The sequence below is a fragment of the Nicotiana tabacum genome, chromosome 6 (assembly GCF_000715075.1).
Source record: "Nicotiana tabacum cultivar K326 chromosome 6, ASM71507v2, whole genome shotgun sequence".
NCBI classification, from domain to species: Eukaryota; Viridiplantae; Streptophyta; class Magnoliopsida; order Solanales; family Solanaceae; genus Nicotiana; species Nicotiana tabacum.
In genome coordinates, this window is record NC_134085.1 from 163,037,564 (window position 1) to 163,043,428 (window position 5,865).

Genomic DNA, 5,865 nt, shown 5'->3' on the forward strand with positions numbered 1-5,865 from the left:
AGGTTTGCATCGTACCCTTTTTTCAGTCCATTTCAAACTTCCAATTCATTGAAATTCTGTATTCATCATTAGATATTTATATTCACCTTAATTTGAACTCTTTTCTTTTCTATAGATACAGAAATTTTGTGTAAGATCCAAAATTGAAAGAATTTGTCGTGTATAAATGACGTTATTGTAAGGGAAGGGGAAATTTGGGAAAAAATACTACATGGAATATCGAATCTCGACTATATGATAGATAGAGGCGGAGTCACAGTATCGGCAATGGGTTCGATCGTATCCAATAGCTTTGGTGCACTAAGTTTCCATTATGCGTGGAGTTCAGGGAAGGACCAGACCTCAAGAGTTTATCGTATGCGGTCTTACCCAATATATGAAGAAAAAACAGATAGTGTATTATTATTAGAAATTAAAGTGATACATGCACGTACTTGTTAAGATTGATATACAATTTGTTGTTCAGTTTGTAGTGATACCACCAGGTCACAACTTGACACATGTATTGATTAGTTGCTTGGTTGATACATTGAACAACCATGACTAAAAGTTTGGACCACATAAGAATACAATAATTTCTTCTCTTATTATTTTTCGCATTTTCTTGACCAACATGAAGATGATTATGGTCTTATGAATCTAAAAGCTAGAGTTGGAAGAACAAAATGTTTAAAATAAAGGACCACCTCTTCCTCACATGATGATATTTCTAAATTCGTCTTTGCATTTAGTCATTACAACAGCCGACCCATGACACGTAGCGACTGCATTTTATGTTAGGTTTCCTACCTTCCCTTTTCTCTGTCCATTTCAATTTTTTCCATTCATTGAATTCTCAATCATTAGATATTTAGGAGTCGTTTCACTTAAAATTAAACTCCTTTCTCTCTATAGAACATTTGTTTTGTTTATAGGGATCTAGAATTGAGATAAATTAAGGAATTTTACCTCTGATAACAAAGGTTAACATCTTAATTATTTTAAATAAATATCATTTAAAAAAATATATTTTGTAGATATTTTTTAATATTTATAGTAAAATATCTAATTTTAGTTACCTCCTACCCCTAAGCCACTAAATACGTTATTCAGTTACACTCTTTTCTTTCTCTCTCTATTTTGATACATGTCATTCTCTTCCTCATTCCTTAAAAACACAACTGAGGGCTTCGTCAGAAGCAACTTGATTCTCTATTACGAAGGGCTCCCTTATTGGATTTCGTGAAAATTTCTCTTACAAAGGGCACTGACGGAGGGCACTTGATTCATGTAAATTTTTGGCGGGGCTGTTACAAAGAGCTTGTCATTAAGGGATATTGGCTAGAAAAATGTGATGTACCAAATAACAAATTGCAGCATGAGTAATCCATAAAACCAGACACATGCATCACTATCCTTTGAGAGAGTATAGCCAATTTATCAAAATGCCTGTTATTCTGCTTTTTCTTATTGATTTTCTGTTACGAAGGCCAATTGGGTTTCCTAAAATACGAAGGGCACTTGATTGAATACGAAGGGCATTTTTGGTGAGATTAAGGGTTTTTACATAACGGTGGATTCGCCGGAAATTAGGGTTTGTTCTTGAACAAAGACGACGGGGTTTGGGGCTGAGCAACTTGATTTTCTGTTAATATATTTCAATATATTTTCATGTATCCATTGTCTTTTTTTTCATTGTAATTCAATGTATCTCGTTGTATTCCATGTATTTCATTATATCCACTGTCTTTTTTTTCATTGTATTTCAATGTATCCCGTTGTATTCTATGTATTTCATTATATTCATTGTCTCGCTATATGCCATGAATGTATTCATATGTTTTTTTTTAATTAATATAATTTATGTATTCAGATGTATTATATCATTTCTCTGAAGATTGATATGTTTTTGGTGTATTTTTTGGTTGAAAATCTTTTTTTATAACTGAAAATACAAAATTTGTGTGTTATAATTGAGTTTGTTGAGTTATATTAGGAGTATATTATGTTAATTGATTCACTTTCTGTTTTAAAACAGTGTAATCCCATATTTCACGCCGTGAATACAGTCGAATACAATAATCTGTCCAGTTGTAATCTCATGTTTCACTCCATGAATACAGTCGAATACAATAACTGATTAGTTGTACTTCCCTAATTCACGCCTATTTTTGCTACTGTATTCATGAATGCAATAGCTTAAATACATCAAATACATCTTATAACCACAGAAAAGGTATTTATAATCCGTAATATAGCAAATAGTATTTATAAATGGCTAACTACTACTAAAAGATAGTGATTTATGAAAATTTCTCATAAATTAAAGTTTGCTCATGCAACACTCATATAGAATGAACTTACAATATTATAATGGAAAAGTGAGGTAGAAAGTATAATTATTATATGAAAACTCAAATCATAATAAATCACATGCATAATTCTGATAGTCGAGATACGCATAATTTGATCCAGACGTGAACACCATTGTTATTATATATAACTATTTCATAATTGTTGTTCGATTTGTAGTGTGAACGAACTACAAACTAAAGGTGACAACTTCGGACATGTATTGCAGTACTGATTCATTACTTAAAAAAACAAGCTATCGAAAATTTTGTAGCTAAACAAAAAAATTTGCCACTAATTTTATATAGCGACAATTAGCGAAAGATTTTCAAGAAACTCTATTAGTTACGAGCGATTTTGCGACAGGTTAGTGACGAAGTTCATAACTAATTTCAGTTTTTCGAGTGATTATTGCTTGATCATTGAACAACTATAATTAAAAGTTTGGACTAACAAAAGAGTTCCACTATTGTTCTTCTCCTTTAATGAAGCTGCATGAAATGATTAGTCTATGAATCTAAAAGAAGAGTTGGAAGTCAAAAATAAAATAACTAGGTGACCAAAAAAATTGACATTATTGCCCGAAAGAAAGGACAATCTACCTTCATATAGTTTAGAAATAATGGACGGCGTAGCCTTTTAGAGTTGTTGATTGGTCATGCCTCCGTCATAAATTCATGCACTGGCTCATTGTTACCTTCTCAGGCTAGCGTAAGATTACAAAGTCTTCTAAGGTTTTTCTTGTTCTATTCTTTGTTTTCATTTTTGTTCTCGCTTGTACTAAAATATTAAGTTGTATTCGAAGTTGCATTATCAATAAGAGTTGTGGTGGAAAATATACAATACCTTTATTTTTTTCGAGAAGTTATGGATTCGAGTACTAAGAATAAAGAAAGCAAGAAGCGTTTATACCTTAAATGAGCACTATGCAATACGAATTTAGATTAATCGGGGCCAATAAATTACGAAAATCATATTTATAAAAGAAATATTGCATCACTAAAAACATCATGCATGGCCTATATATTCCGTTTGTTGTGGCAATTGTAGGTTTTATATTATATAATTAATGAGCACGTTTTGTCTTCTTACTAAAAGAAGTATACTTGTTATTATTTAATTAATGCGCCATGACGAGATGTTCACTCTACATCTTGTTTAATTTTTCCTTTTTCCTTTTATATTATTCTCAAGGGGAGTGTACAATAAAAGCAAAAAAGCAATTCCGAATTGGACACTCTTAAAATCGCTATGAAGGTATGAATGGACGTTTTAGCCCAGAAGTGAATAAATTGCCAATGATTACTTGTTAGATAAACTACTAAGTAAAGCGAGGGACATTATGCGATCATAATCGGATCCAGGATTTTAACTTTATGGGTTCAAATTTACAATTTTACCATAACTCATCGATCTAATTTAATGGGTTCAAAATTTATTATTTGTATATATTTAATAATTTTTGAGCAAAAATATAGGATATGAGCAAAAGCCACTGGATCGATACGCCTCTGTATGCGGTACTCTAGCCTATTCTTTATCATTGCATTATTTGATACTTTTTCAGATATACCAACTAGCAAAGGATAATCGAACTGACCAAAAAAATTACTTGCCACATGTTTGCCAATTCAATAAATATATAATCGTGTGTTTTACATGCACTATTATTATTTAACCATAAATTTAATACATGTTTTATCTCTATTTTATCACTTCATTTGATATAGATATTGTGTTCTGTGTGAGTAATTTTTTTTCTTCAAATTGCACGGCGTAAATTACTATAGAATCTAGAGTAATTTGCTGAAGTAGATATACATGGCAAACTAACGTGCACTCCACCATTCACACGTGGTTTATACATATATATGGTCCATCTACATGGTTTTTCTAACTACTTTATTTATGTTTAAGATCAATCCTTTGCTCGTGTAACTATAGATGTACAAACAATCACACCATTCTCAAATCACTTTATGCTTTAGAATTCTTTGCTCGTATAACCAAAGATCCCTATTAGATTTCACTATGATCAATATTCTAACTAATGGGACCTGAAAACTATAATATTGGCCCCTTGGAAGTCAGAGCCTGTGCAATACCAAGTTAAATATTGTAATGTACTTGTCATTTTACTGTCATCAATAAAAGTGATAACAATAACAATTGTTTTGGTGATAGTTAAATGATTGACTAATCCATAGTTTAAGACTTTAAGAGGACCTTAAAGGGTCAATTTGCAGTTTAATCTAGTACCAAGAATATAAAACCAAACTCTACCAATTAGGTTTCAACTATGGCAAATTGCTGACCTTTTTCATTATATAGAATGTTAAGAAAATACTACATTGACAATGACCATGTCTAAGAAATATTCAATATTAAAAGATATTGGAATCCGACGGTTTAATTATTACTACTATTTCACGAGATATCCAACAAAAACGAAAGAATATATATATTTTCATTTAAATATTTGTTTCTGTAAGTTTAGTTTGTAGGTAATACAAGAAGCTTCAATATTAAATTTACGACAAAGGGCCAAATATATCCCTGGACTATAAGAAAATGTTTAAATATACTTTTCGTTATATTTTGGGTTTAAATATACCCCTTGTCGTAATATTATTCGTGTAAATATACCCTTCTTCTGTTAAGTTTGTCCAAGGTGGACATCTAATCCTACGTGGCACTGACAATTGATGAAGTGGATGCCACGTGGCATGTCACCTGATCAATGCCCCTAATCTATATATAAAAAACTAAAATTTGAAATATTTTTTATGGAAGCGATAATGGTGGCATATAGTAGTGTAGAGGAAGAAAATTTTAGTGGTACAAAAAAAAATAGAAGGGAGGGGTAAAATGGGTAAAATAGGGGTACTGAGGTGGCAAGCTATGTGACATCTACCTCATCAAATATCAGCGTCACGTAAGATGTGATGTCCATATTGTACAAACTTAACAGAAGAGGACATATTTGAACCAATAGTATTACGACAAAGGTATATTTAGATGGTGTTTGGATTGGCTTATAAAAAGTAGCTTTTAAGTTAAAAGCCAAAAGGCATAAGTTGATAATACCCAACTTTTGGCTTTTTGCTTATTTTCGTACTTTCTATGCCTAAAAATAGTGCTTTTAAGCACTTTTTATAATTGTCAAACATCACACAAATTAAAAAAAGTATTTAAAAGCCAATAAACACTTAAAATAAAACAATCCAAACACCAGTATAACGAATAGTATATTAAAACCTTTTCTAATAGTACATAGGTATATTTGGCATTTTCCGTTTAATTTAATCATCTTCTGTAGAGATATAATATAAGTTTGGTGAAACTGTCCTCGGATTTTTCTTTAAAATAATACGCGTTTTGATTACGCTTTGGGTTGTAACACATGATTAATAAAATTGATGGAGTAAGAACAACTCCTCTTTCGACTTTATGTTTTGTTTTTCTTCGGGAATAACTATGTCGTTGCGGCAAGGGTTATAGATAGGATTATTTAATTTATTACTCCAGGACTCG